Genomic DNA, 14,199 nt, shown 5'->3' with positions numbered 1-14,199 from the left:
GAAAGAGACAGAAAGCAGAGAAAGACACAGAAAGCGGAGAAAGAGACTGAAAGCGGATAAAGAGTCAGAAAACAGAGAAAGAGGCAGTAAACTGAGAAGGGAGCAGATTGCAGAGAAAGAGACTGACGTGGAGAAAGAGACATAAAGCGGAGAAAGAGACAGAAAGCGGAGAAAGAGACAGAAAGCAGAGAAAGCGACAGAAAGCAGAGAAAGAGACAGAAAGCAGGGAAAGAGACAGAAAGCAGAGAAAGTGGCAGAAAGCAGAGAAAGAGACAGAAAACAGAGAAAGAGACAGAAAGCGGAGAAAGAGACAGAAAGCAGGGAAAGAGACAGAAAGCAGAGAAAGTGGCTGAAAGCAGAGAAAGAGACAGAAAACAGAAAAAGAGACAGAAAGCGGAGAAAGAGACAGAAAGCAGGGAAAGAGACAGAAAGCAGAGAAAGGGACAGAAAGCAGAGAAAGAGACAGAAAGCAGGGAAAGAGACAGAAAGCAGAGAAAGAGGCAGATTGCAGAGAAAGAGACTGAAGTGGAGAAAGATACAGAAAGCAGAGAAAGAGACAGAAAGCAGAGAAAGAGACAGAAAGCAGAGAAAGTGCCAGAAAGCAGAGAAAGAGACAGAAAGCAGAGAAAGAGACAGAAAGCAGAGAAAGATAAATAAAGCAGAGAAAGAGTCAGAAAGCAGAGAAAGAGACAGAAAACAGAGGAAGAGGCAGAAAGCAGAGAAGTGCCAGAAAGCAGAGAAAGAGACAGATTGCAGAGAAAGAGACAGAAAGCAGAGCAAGAGACAGAAAGCAGAGAAAGTGCCAGAAAGCAGAGAAAGAGACAGAAAGCAGAGAAAGTGCCAGAAAGCAGAGAAAGAGACTGAAAGCAGAGAAAGAGAAAGAAAGCAGAGAAAGAGGCAGAAAGCAGAGATAGAGAAAAAAAGCAGAGGAAGAGGCAGAAAGCAGAGAAAGAGACAGAAAGCAGAGAAAGCGACAGTAAGCAGAGAAAGAGACAGAATGCATAGAAAGCGACAGAAAATAGAGAAAGAGGCAGAAAGAAGAGAAAGTGCCAGAAAGCAGAGAAAGAGACAGAAAGCAGAGAAAGAGACAGAAAGCGAAGAAAGGTAAAGAAAGCAGAGAAAGAGTCAGAAAGCAGAGAAAGAGACAGAAAACAGAGAAAGAGGCAGAAAGCAGAGAAAGAGACAGAAAACAGAGAAAGAGACAGAAAGCGGAGAAAGAGACAGAAAGCAGAGAAATCGTCAGATTGCAGAGAAAGAGACAGAAATCAGGGAAAGTGACTGAAAGCAGCGAAAGAGGCAGAAAGCAGAGAAAGAGAGAGAAAGCAGAGAAAGCGACAGAAAGCAGAGAAACAGACAGAATGCATAGAAAGCGACAGAAAACAGAGAAAGAGGCAGAAAGCAGAGAAAGTGCCAGAAAGCAGAGAAAGAGACAGAAAGCAGAGAAAGAGACAGAAAGCGAAGAAAGATAAAGAAAGCAGAGAAAGAGTCAGAAAGCAGAGAAAGAGACAGAAAACAGAGAAAGAGACAGAAAGCAGAGAAAGTGTCAGAAAGCAGAGAAAGAGACAGAAAACAGAGAAAGAGAGAGAAAGCAGTGAAAGCGACAGAAAGCAGAGAAACAGACAGAATGCATAGAAAGCGACAGAAAACAGAGAAAGAGGCAGAAAGCAGAGAAAGTGCCAGAAAGCAGAGAAAGAGACAGAAAGCAGAGAAAGAGACAGAAAGCGAAGAAAGATAAAGAAAGCAGAGAAAGAGTCAGAAAGCAGAGAAAGAGACAGAAAACAGAGAAAGAGACAGAAAGCAGAGAAAGTGTCAGAAAGCAGAGAAAGAGACAGAAAACAGAGAAAGAGACAGAAAGCAGAGAAAGAGACAGAAAACAGAGAAAGAGACAGAAAGCGGAGAAAGAGACAGAAAGTGGCGAAAGAGACAGAAAGCGGAGAAAGAGACAGAAAGCAGGGAAAGAGAATGAAAGCAGAGAAAGGGACAGAAAGCAGAGAAAGAGACAGAAAGCAGGGAAAGAGACAGAAAGCAGAGAAAGAGACAGAAAGCAGAGAAAGAGTCAGAAAATAGAGAAACAGACAGAAAGCAGAGAAAGAGACTGAAGCGGAGAAAGAGACAGAAAGCAGAGAAAGACACAGAAAGCGGAGAAAGAGACAGAAATCCGATAAAGAGTCAGAAAACAGAGAAAGAGGCAGTAAACTGAGAAGGGAGCAGATTGCAGAGAAAGAGACTGAAGTGGAGAAAGAGACAGAAAGCAGAGAAAGCGACATAAAGCAGAGAAAGAGACAGAAAGCAGGGAAAGAGACAGAAAGCAGAGAAAGTGGCAGAAAGCAGAGAAAGAGACAGAAAACAGAGAAAGAGACAGAAAGCGGAGAAAGAGACAGAAAGCAGAGAAAGAGTCAGAAAATAGAGAAACAGACAGAAAGCAGAGAAAGAGACTGAAGCGGAGAAAGAGACAGAAAGCAGCGAAAGACACAGAAAGCGGAGAAAGAGACAGAAAGCGGATAAAGAGTCAGAAAACAGAGAAAGAGGCAGTAAACTGAGAAGGGAGCAGATTGCAGAGAAAGAGACTGACGTGGAGAAAGAGACATAAAGCGGAGAAAGAGACAGAAGGCGGAGAAAGAGACAGAAAGCAGAGAAAGCGACAGAAAGCAGAGAAAGAGACAGAAAGCAGGGAAAGAGACAGAAAGCAGAGAAAGTGGCAGAAAGCAGAGAAAGAGACAGAAAACAGAGAAAGAGACAGAAAGCGGAGAAAGAGACAGAAAGCAGGGAAAGAGACAGAAAGCAGAGAAAGTGGCTGAAAGCAGAGAAAGAGACAGAAAACAGAAAAAGAGACAGAAAGCGGAGAAAGAGACAGAAAGCAGGGAAAGAGACAGAAAGCAGAGAAAGGGACAGAAAGCAGAGAAAGAGACAGAAAGCAGGGAAAGAGACAGAAAGCAGAGAAAGAGGCAGATTGCAGAGAAAGAGACTGAAGTGGAGAAAGATACAGAAAGCAGAGAAAGAGACAGAAAGCAGAGAAAGAGACAGAAAGCAGAGAAAGTGCCAGAAAGCAGAGAAAGAGACAGAAAGCAGAGAAAGAGACAGAAAGCAGAGAAAGATAAATAAAGACGAGAAAGAGTCAGAAAGCAGAGAAAGAGACAGAAAACAGAGGAAGAGGCAGAAAGCAGAGAAGTGCCAGAAAGCAGAGAAAGAGACAGATTGCAGAGAAAGAGACAGAAAGCAGAGAAAGAGACAGAAAGCAGAGAAAGTGCCAGAAAGCAGAGAAAGATACAGAAAGCAGAGAAAGTGCCAGAAAGCAGAGAAAGCGTCAGATTGCAGAGAAAGAGACAGAAATCAGAGAAAGTGACAGAAAGCAGAGAAAGAGACTGAAAGCAGAGAAAGAGAAAGAAAGCAGAGAAAGAGGCAGAAAGCAGAGATAGAGAAAAAAAGCAGAGGAAGAGGCAGAAAGCAGAGAAAGAGACAGAAAGCAGAGAAAGCGACAGTAAGCAGAGAAAGAGACAGAATGCATAGAAAGCGACAGAAAATAGAGAAAGAGGCAGAAAGAAGAGAAAGTGCCAGAAAGCAGAGAAAGAGACAGAAAGCAGAGAAAGAGACAGAAAGCGAAGAAAGATAAAGAAAGCAGAGAAAGAGTCAGAAAGCAGAGAAAGAGACAGAAAACAGAGAAAGAGACAGAAAGCAGAGAAAGAGACAGAAAACAGAGAAAGAGACAGAAAGCGGAGAAAGAGACAAAAAGCAGATAAATCGTCAGATTGCAGAGAAAGAGACAGAAATCAGAGAAAGTGACTGAAAGCAGCGAAAGAGGCAGAAAGCAGAGGAAGAGACAGAAAGCAGAGATAGAGAAAAAAAGCAGAGAAAGAGGCAGAAAGCAGAGAAAGAGAGAGAAAGCAGAGAAAGCGACAGAAAGCAGAGAAAGAGACAGAATGCATAGAAAGCGACAGAAAACAGAGAAAGAGGCAGAAAGCAGAGAAAGTGCCAGAAAGCAGAGAAAGAGACAGAAAGCAGAGAAAGAGACAGAAAGCGAAGAAAGATAAAGAAAGCAGAGAAAGAGTCAGAAAGCAGAGAAAGAGACAGAAAACAGAGAAAGAGACAGAAAGCAGAGAAAGTGTCAGAAAGCAGAGAAAGAGACAGAAAACAGAGAAAGAGACAGAAAGCAGAGAAAGAGACAGAAAACAGAGAAAGAGACAGAAAGCGGAGAAAGAGACAGAAAGTGGCGAAAGAGACAGAAAGCGGAGAAAGAGACAGAAAGCAGGGAAAGAGAAAGAAAGCAGAGAAAGGGACAGAAAGCAGAGAAAGAGACATAAAGCAGGGAAAGAGACAGAAAGCAGAGAAAGAGACAGAAAGCAGAGAAAGAGTCAGAAAATAGAGAAACAGACAGAAAGCAGAGAAAGAGACTGAAGCGGAGAAAGAGACAGAAAGCAGAGAAAGACACAGAAAGCGGAGAAAGAGACAGAAAGCGGATAAAGAGTCAGAAAACAGAGAAAGAGGCAGTAAACTGAGAAGGAAGCAGATTGCAGAGAAAGAGACTGACGTGGAGAAAGAGACATAAAGCGCAGAAAGAGACATAAAGCGGAGAAAGAGACAGAAAGCAGAGAAAGCGACAGAAGGCAGAGAAAGAGACAGAAAGCAGGGAAAGAGACAGAAAGCAGAGAAAGTGGCAGAAAGCAGAGAAAGAGACAGAAAACAGAGAAAGAGACAGAAAGCGGAGAAAGAGACAGAAAGCTGGGAAAGAGACAGAAAGCAGAGAAAGTGGCTGAAAGCAGAGAAAGAGACAGAAAACAGAAAAAGAGACAGAAAGCGGAGAAAAGACAGAAAGCAGGGAAAGAGACAGAAAGCAGAGAAAGGGACAGAAAGCAGAGAAAGAGACAGAAAGCAGGGAAAGAGACAGAAAGCAGAGAAAGAGGCAGATTGCAGAGAAAGAGACTGAAGTGGAGAAAGATACAGAAAGCAGAGAAAGAGACAGAAAGCAGAGAAAGAGACAGAAAGCAGAGAAAGTGCCAGAAAGCAGAGAAAGAGACAGAAAGCAGAGAAAGAGACAGAAAGCAGAGAAAGATAAATAAAGCAGAGAAAGAGTCAGAAAGCAGAGAAAGAGACAGAAAACAGAGGAAGAGGCAGAAAGCAGAGAAGTGCCAGAAAGCAGAGAAAGAGACAGATTGCAGAGAAAGAGACAGAAAGCAGAGAAAGAGACAGAAAGCAGAGAAAGTGCCAGAAAGCAGAGAAAGTTACAGAAAGCAGAGAAAGTGCCAGAAAGCAGAGAAAGGGTCAGATTGCAGAGAAAGAGACAGAAATCAGAGAAAGTGACAGAAAGCAGAGAAAGAGACTGAAAGCAGAGAAAGAGAAAGAAAGCAGAGAAAGAGGCAGAAAGCAGAGATAGAGAAAAAAAGCAGAGGAAGAGGCAGAAAGCAGAGAAAGAGACAGAAAGCAGTGAAAGCGACAGTAAGCAGAGAAAGAGACAGAATGCATAGAAAGCGACAGAAAATAGAGAAAGAGGCAGAAAGAAGAGAAAGTGCCAGAAAGCAGAGAAAGAGACAGAAAGCAGAGAAAGAGACAGAAAGCGAAGAAAGATAAAGAAAGCAGAGAAAGAGTCAGAAAGCAGAGAAAGAGACAGAAAACAGAGAAAGAGACAGAAAGCAGAGAAAGAGACAGAAAACAGAGAAAGAGACAGAAAGCGGAGAAAGAGACAAAAAGCAGATAAATCGTCAGATTGCAGAGAAAGAGACAGAAATCAGAGAAAGTGACTGAAAGCAGCGAAAGAGGCAGAAAGCAGAGGAAGAGACAGAAAGCAGAGATAGAGAAAAAAAGCAGAGAAAGAGGCAGAAAGCAGAGAAAGAGAGAGAAAGCAGAGAAAGCGACAGAAAGCAGAGAAAGAGACAGAATGCATAGAAAGCGACAGAAAACAGAGAAAGAGGCAGAAAGCAGAGAAAGTGCCAGAAAGCAGAGAAAGAGACAGAAAGCAGAGAAAGAGACAGAAAGCGAAGAAAGATAAAGAAAGCAGAGAAAGAGTCAGAAAGCAGAGAAAGAGACAGAAAACAGAGAAAGAGACAGAAAGCAGAGAAAGTGTCAGAAAGCAGAGAAAGAGACAGAAAACAGAGAAAGAGACAGAAAGCAGAGAAAGAGACAGAAAACAGAGAAAGAGACAGAAAGCGGAGAAAGAGACAGAAAGTGGCGAAAGAGACAGAAAGCGGAGAAAGAGACAGAAAGCAGGGAAAGAGAAAGAAAGCAGAGAAAGGGACAGAAAGCAGAGAAAGAGACATAAAGCAGGGAAAGAGACAGAAAGCAGAGAAAGAGACAGAAAGCAGAGAAAGAGTCAGAAAATAGAGAAACAGACAGAAAGCAGAGAAAGAGACTGAAGCGGAGAAAGAGACAGAAAGCAGAGAAAGACACAGAAAGCGGAGAAAGAGACAGAAAGCGGATAAAGAGTCAGAAAACAGAGAAAGAGGCAGTAAACTGAGAAGGGAGCAGATTGCAGAGAAAGAGACTGACGTGGAGAAAGAGACATAAAGCGCAGAAAGAGACAGAAAGCGGAGAAAGAGACAGAAAGCAGAGAAAGCGACAGAAAGCAGAGAAAGAGACAGAAAGCAGGGAAAGAGACAGAAAGCAGAGAAAGTGGCAGAAAGCAGAGAAAGAGACAGAAAACAGAGAAAGAGACAGAAAGCGGAGAAAGAGACAGAAAGCAGGGAAAGAGACAGAAAGCAGAGAAAGTGGCTGAAAGCAGAGAAAGAGACAGAAAACAGAAAAAGAGACAGAAAGCGGAGAAAAGACAGAAAGCAGGGAAAGAGACAGAAAGCAGAGAAAGGGACAGAAAGCAGAGAAAGAGACAGAAAGCAGGGAAAGAGACAGAAAGCAGAGAAAGAGGCAGATTGCAGAGAAAGAGACTGAAGTGGAGAAAGATACAGAAAGCAGAGAAAGAGACAGAAAGCAGAGAAAGAGACAGAAAGCAGAGAAAGTGCCAGAAAGCAGAGAAAGAGACAGAAAGCAGAGAAAGAGACAGAAAGCAGAGAAAGATAAATAAAGCAGAGAAAGAGTCAGAAAGCAGAGAAAGAGACAGAAAACAGAGGAAGAGGCAGAAAGCAGAGAAGTGCCAGAAAGCAGAGAAAGAGTCAGATTGCAGAGAAAGAGACAGAAAGCAGAGAAAGAGACAGAAAGCAGAGAAAGTGTCAGAAAGCAGAGAAAGAGACAGAAAGCAGAGAAAGTGCCAGAAAGCAGAGAAAGCGTCAGATTGCAGAGAAAGAGACAGAAATCAGAGAAAGTGACAGAAAGCAGAGAAAGAGACTGAAAGCAGAGAAAGAGAAAGAAAGCAGAGAAAGAGGCAGAAAGCAGAGATAGAGAAAAAAAGCAGAGGAAGAGGCAGAAAGCAGAGAAAGAGACAGAAAGCAGAGAAAGAGACAGAAAACAGAGAAAGAGACAGAAAGCGGAGAAAGAGACAGAAAGCAGAGAAAGAGTCAGAAAATAGAGAAACAGACAGAAAGCAGAGAAAGAGACTGAAGCGGAGAAAGAGACAGAAAGCAGAGAAAGACACAGAAAGCGGAGAAAGAGACAGAAAGCGGATAAAGAGTCAGAAAACAGAGAAAGAGGCAGTAAACTGAGAAGGGAGCAGATTGCAGAGAAAGAGACTGAAGTGGAGAAAGAGACATAAAGCGGAGAAAGAGACAGAAAGCGGAGAAAGAGACAGAAAGCAGAGAAAGCGACAGAAAGCGGAGAAAGAGACAGAAAGCAGGGAAAGAGACAGAAAGCAGAGAAAGTGGCAGAAAGCAGAGAAAGAGACAGAAAACAGAGAAAGGGACAGAAAGCGGAGAAAGAGACAGAAAGCAGGGAAAGAGACAGAAAGCAGAGAAAGGGACAGAAAGCAGAGAAGTGCCAGAAAGCAGAGAAAGAGACAGATTGCAGAGAAAGAGACAGAAAGCAGAGAAAGAGACAGAAAGCAGAGAAAGTGCCAGAAAGCAGAGAAAGTTACAGAAAGCAGAGAAAGTGCCAGAAAGCAGAGAAAGGGTCAGATTGCAGAGAAAGAGACAGAAATCAGAGAAAGTGACAGAAAGCAGAGAAAGAGACTGAAAGCAGAGAAAGAGAAAGAAAGCAGAGAAAGAGGCAGAAAGCAGAGATAGAGAAAAAAAGCAGAGGAAGAGGCAGAAAGCAGAGAAAGAGACAGAAAGCAGTGAAAGCGACAGTAAGCAGAGAAAGAGACAGAATGCATAGAAAGCGACAGAAAATAGAGAAAGAGGCAGAAAGAAGAGAAAGTGCCAGAAAGCAGAGAAAGAGACAGAAAGCAGAGAAAGAGACAGAAAGCGAAGAAAGATAAAGAAAGCAGAGAAAGAGTCAGAAAGCAGAGAAAGAGACAGAAAACAGAGAAAGAGACAGAAAGCAGAGAAAGAGACAGAAAACAGAGAAAGAGACAGAAAGCGGAGAAAGAGACAAAAAGCAGATAAATCGTCAGATTGCAGAGAAAGAGACAGAAATCAGAGAAAGTGACTGAAAGCAGCGAAAGAGGCAGAAAGCAGAGGAAGAGACAGAAAGCAGAGATAGAGAAAAAAAGCAGAGAAAGAGGCAGAAAGCAGAGAAAGAGAGAGAAAGCAGAGAAAGCGACAGAAAGCAGAGAAAGAGACAGAATGCATAGAAAGCGACAGAAAACAGAGAAAGAGGCAGAAAGCAGAGAAAGTGCCAGAAAGCAGAGAAAGAGACAGAAAGCAGAGAAAGAGACAGAAAGCGAAGAAAGATAAAGAAAGCAGAGAAAGAGTCAGAAAGCAGAGAAAGAGACAGAAAACAGAGAAAGAGACAGAAAGCAGAGAAAGTGTCAGAAAGCAGAGAAAGAGACAGAAAACAGAGAAAGAGACAGAAAGCAGAGAAAGAGACAGAAAACAGAGAAAGAGACAGAAAGCGGAGAAAGAGACAGAAAGTGGCGAAAGAGACAGAAAGCGGAGAAAGAGACAGAAAGCAGGGAAAGAGAAAGAAAGCAGAGAAAGGGACAGAAAGCAGAGAAAGAGACATAAAGCAGGGAAAGAGACAGAAAGCAGAGAAAGAGACAGAAAGCAGAGAAAGAGTCAGAAAATAGAGAAACAGACAGAAAGCAGAGAAAGAGACTGAAGCGGAGAAAGAGACAGAAAGCAGAGAAAGACACAGAAAGCGGAGAAAGAGACAGAAAGCGGATAAAGAGTCAGAAAACAGAGAAAGAGGCAGTAAACTGAGAAGGGAGCAGATTGCAGAGAAAGAGACTGACGTGGAGAAAGAGACATAAAGCGCAGAAAGAGACAGAAAGCGGAGAAAGAGACAGAAAGCAGAGAAAGCGACAGAAAGCAGAGAAAGAGACAGAAAGCAGGGAAAGAGACAGAAAGCAGAGAAAGTGGCAGAAAGCAGAGAAAGAGACAGAAAACAGAGAAAGAGACAGAAAGCGGAGAAAGAGACAGAAAGCAGGGAAAGAGACAGAAAGCAGAGAAAGTGGCTGAAAGCAGAGAAAGAGACAGAAAACAGAAAAAGAGACAGAAAGCGGAGAAAAGACAGAAAGCAGGGAAAGAGACAGAAAGCAGAGAAAGGGACAGAAAGCAGAGAAAGAGACAGAAAGCAGGGAAAGAGACAGAAAGCAGAGAAAGAGGCAGATTGCAGAGAAAGAGACTGAAGTGGAGAAAGATACAGAAAGCAGAGAAAGAGACAGAAAGCAGAGAAAGAGACAGAAAGCAGAGAAAGTGCCAGAAAGCAGAGAAAGAGACAGAAAGCAGAGAAAGAGACAGAAAGCAGAGAAAGATAAATAAAGCAGAGAAAGAGTCAGAAAGCAGAGAAAGAGACAGAAAACAGAGGAAGAGGCAGAAAGCAGAGAAGTGCCAGAAAGCAGAGAAAGAGTCAGATTGCAGAGAAAGAGACAGAAAGCAGAGAAAGAGACAGAAAGCAGAGAAAGTGTCAGAAAGCAGAGAAAGAGACAGAAAGCAGAGAAAGTGCCAGAAAGCAGAGAAAGCGTCAGATTGCAGAGAAAGAGACAGAAATCAGAGAAAGTGACAGAAAGCAGAGAAAGAGACTGAAAGCAGAGAAAGAGAAAGAAAGCAGAGAAAGAGGCAGAAAGCAGAGATAGAGAAAAAAAGCAGAGGAAGAGGCAGAAAGCAGAGAAAGAGACAGAAAGCAGAGAAAGAGACAGAAAACAGAGAAAGAGACAGAAAGCGGAGAAAGAGACAGAAAGCAGAGAAAGAGTCAGAAAATAGAGAAACAGACAGAAAGCAGAGAAAGAGACTGAAGCGGAGAAAGAGACAGAAAGCAGAGAAAGACACAGAAAGCGGAGAAAGAGACAGAAAGCGGATAAAGAGTCAGAAAACAGAGAAAGAGGCAGTAAACTGAGAAGGGAGCAGATTGCAGAGAAAGAGACTGAAGTGGAGAAAGAGACATAAAGCGGAGAAAGAGACAGAAAGCGGAGAAAGAGACAGAAAGCAGAGAAAGCGACAGAAAGCGGAGAAAGAGACAGAAAGCAGGGAAAGAGACAGAAAGCAGAGAAAGTGGCAGAAAGCAGAGAAAGAGACAGAAAACAGAGAAAGGGACAGAAAGCGGAGAAAGAGACAGAAAGCAGGGAAAGAGACAGAAAGCAGAGAAAGGGACAGAAAGCAGAGAAAGAGACAGAAAGCAGGGAAAGAGACAGAAAGCAGAGAAAGAGGCAGATTGCAGAGAAAGAGACAGAAGTGGAGAAAGATACAGAAAGCAGTGAAAGAGTCAGAAAATAGAGAAACAGGCAGAAAGCAGAGAAAGAGACTGAAGCGGAGAAAGAGACAGAAAGCAGAGAAAGACACAGAAAGCGGAGAAAGAGGCAGAAAGCGGATAAAGAGTCAGAAAACAGAGAAAGAGGCAGAAAACTGAGAAGGGAGCAGATTGCAGATAAAGAGACTGAAGCGGAGAAAGAGACAGAAAGCGGAGATAGAGACAGAAAGCGGAGAAAGAGACAGAAAGCAGAGAAAGCGACAGAAAGCGGAGAAAGAGACAGAAAGCAGGGAAAGAGACAGAAAGCAGAGAAAGTGGCAGAAAGAAGAGAACGAGACAGATTGCAGAGAAAGAGACAGAAAGCAGAGAAAGTGCCAGAAAGCAGAGAACGAGACAGATTGCAGAGGAAGAGGAAGAAAGCTGAGAAGTGCCAGAAAGCAGAGAAAGAGACAGATTGCAGAGAAAGAGACAGAAAGCAGAGAAAGAGACAGAAAGCGGAGAAAGAGACAGAAAGCGGCGAAGAGACAGAAAGCGGAGAAAGAGACAGAAAGCGGAGACAGAGACAGAAAGCAGAGAAGGGACAGAAAGCAGAGAAAGTGACAGAAAGCAGGGAAAGAGACAGAAAGCAGAGAAAGAGGCAGATTGCAGAGAAAGAGACCGAAGTGGAGAAAGATACAGAAAGCAGAGAAAGAGACTGAAGTGGAGAAAGATACAGAAAGCAGAGAAAGAGACTGAAACGGAGAAAGAGACAGAAAGCAGAGAAAGAGACAGAAAGCGGAGAAAGAGACAGAAAGCGGATAAAGAGTCAGAAAACAGAGAAAGAGGCAGAAAACTGATAAGGTAGCAGATTTCAGAGAAAGAGACTGAAGCGGAGAAAGAGACAGAAAGCGGAGAAAGAGACAGAAAGCAGAGAAAGCGACAGAAAGCGGAGAAAGAGACAGAAAGCAGGGAAAGAGACAGAAAGCAGAGAAAGTGCCAGAAAGGAGAGAACGAGACAGATTGCAGAGAAAGTGACAAAAAGCAGAGAAAGTGCCAGAAAGCAGAGAACGAGACAGATTGCAGAGGAAGAGGCAGAAAGCTGAGAAGTGCCAGAAAGCAGAGAAAGAGACAGAAAGCGGCGAAGAGACAGAAAGCGGAGAAAGAGACAGAAAGCGGAGACAGAGACAGAAAGCAGAGAAGGGACAGAAAGCAGAGAAAGTGACAGAAAGCAGGGAAAGAGACAGAAAGCAGAGAAAGAGGCAGATTGCAGAGAAAGAGACTGAAGTGGAGAAAGATACAGAAAGCAGAGAAAGAGACTGAAACGGAGAAAGAGACAGAAAGCAGAGAAAGAGTCAGAAAGCGAAGAAAGAGACAGAAAGCGGATAAAGAGTCAGAAAACAGAGAAAGAGGCAGAAAACTGATAAGGGAGCAGATTGCAGAGAAAGAGACTGAAGCGGAGAAAGAGACAGAAAGCGGAGAAAGAGACAGATTGCAGAGAAAGAGACAGAAAGCAGAGAAAGAGACAGAAAGCAGAGAAAGTGCCAGAAAGCAGAGAAAGTGACAGAAAGCAGAGAAAGATAAAGAAAGCAGGGAAAGTGCCAGAAAGCAGAGAAAGTGCCAGAAAGCAGAGAAAGAGACAGATTGCAGAGAAAGAGACAGAAAGCAGAGAAAGCGACAGAAAGCAGTGAAAGTGACAGAAAGCAGAAAAAGAGACAGAAAGCAGAGAAAGAGACAGATTGCAGTGAAAGAGACAGAAAGCAGAGAAAGAGACAGAAAGCAGAGAATGTGACAGAAAGCAGAGAATGTGTCCGAAAGCAGAGAAAGTGCCAGAAAGCAGAGAAAGAGACAGAATGCAGGGATAGAGACAGAAAGCAGAGAACGCGAAAGAAAGCAGAGAAAGGGATGGAAAGCAGAGAAACAGACAGAAAGCAGATAAGGAGGCAGAAAGCAGAGAAAGAGACAGAAAGCAGAGAAAGAGACAGAAAGCAGAGAAAGCGTCAGATTGCAGAGAAAGAGACAGAAATCAGAGAAAGTGACAGAAAGCAGAGAAAGAGACTGAAAGCAGAGAAAGAGAAAGAAAGTAGAGAAAGAGGCAGAAAGCAGAGGAAGAGACAGAAAGCAGAGATAGAGAATAAAAGCAGGGAAAGAGGCATAGAGCAGAGAAAGAGACAGAAAGCAGAGAAAGCGACAGAAAGCAGAGAAAGAGGCAGAAAGCAGAGAAATAGACAGAATGCATAGAAAGCGACAGAAAGCAGAGAAAGAAGCAGAAAGCAGAGAAAGTGCCAGAAAGCAGAGAAAGAGGCAGAAAGCAGAGAAAGAGACAGAAAACAGAGAAAGGCACAGAAAGCGGAGAAAGAGACAGAAAACAGAGAAAGAGGCAGCAAGCAGAGAAAGTCCCAGAAAGCAGAGAAAGAGACAGAAAGCAGAGAAAGAGACAGAAAGCAGGGAAAGAGACAGAAATCAGCGAAAGAGACAGATTGCAGAGAAAGAGACGAAAGCAGAGAAAGCGACAGAAAGCAGAGAAAGAGACAGAAAGCAGAGAAAGAGTCAGAAAGCATAGAAAGAGACAGAAAACAGAGAAAGAGACAGAACGCAGAGAAAGAGACAGAAAGCAGAGAAAGAGACAGAAAGCAGAGAAAGAGACAGAAAGCGGAGAAAGAGACAGAAAGCGGAGACTGAGACAGAAAGCAGGGAAAGAGACAGAAAGCAGAGAAAGGGACAGAAAGCAGAGAAAGAGACAGAAAGCAGGGAAAGAGACAGAAATCAGCGAAAGAGACAGATTGCAGAGAAAGAGACGAAAGCAGAGAAAGCGACAGAAAGCAGAGAAAGAGACAGAAAGCAGAGAAAGAGTCAGAAAGCATAGAAAGAGACAGAAAACAGAGAAAGAGACAGAACGCAGAGAAAGAGACAGAAAGCAGAGAAAGAGACAGAAAGCAGAGAAAGAGACAGAAAGCGGAGAAAGAGACAGAAAGCGGAGACTGAGACAGAAAGCAGGGAAAGAGACAGAAAGCAGAGAAAGGGACAGAAAGCAGAGAAAGAGACAGAAAGCAAAGAAAGAGACAGAAAGCAGAGAAACAGGCAGATTGCAGATAAAGAGACTGAAGTGGAGAAAGAGACAGAAAGCGGAGAAAGAGACAGAAAGCAGGGAAAGAGACAGAAAGCAGAGAAAGGGCCAGAAAGCAGAGAAAGAGACAGAGAACAGAGAAAGAGGCAGAAAGCAGAGAAAGAGTCAGAAAGCAGAGAAAGAGACAGAAAACAGAGAAAGAGACAGAAAGCAGAGAAAGTGTCAGAAAGCAGTGAAAGAGACAGAAAACAGAGAAAGAGACAGAAAGCAGAGAAAGAGACAGAAAACAGAGAAAGAGACAGAAAGCGGAGAAAGAGACAGAAAGTGGCGAAAGAGACAGAAAGCGGAGAAAGAGACAGAAAGCAGGGAAAGAGAAAGAAAGCAGAGAAAGGGACAGAAAGCAGAGAAAGAGACAGAAAGCAGGGAAAGAGACAGAGAGCAGAGAAAGAGACAGAAAGCAGAGAAAGAGTCAGAAAATAGAGAAACAGACAGAAAGC

Source organism: Heterodontus francisci, unplaced genomic scaffold, assembly GCF_036365525.1.
Source record: "Heterodontus francisci isolate sHetFra1 unplaced genomic scaffold, sHetFra1.hap1 HAP1_SCAFFOLD_97, whole genome shotgun sequence".
Taxonomy (NCBI): Eukaryota; Metazoa; Chordata; class Chondrichthyes; order Heterodontiformes; family Heterodontidae; genus Heterodontus; species Heterodontus francisci.
This window is presented reverse-complemented; position numbering follows the sequence as displayed.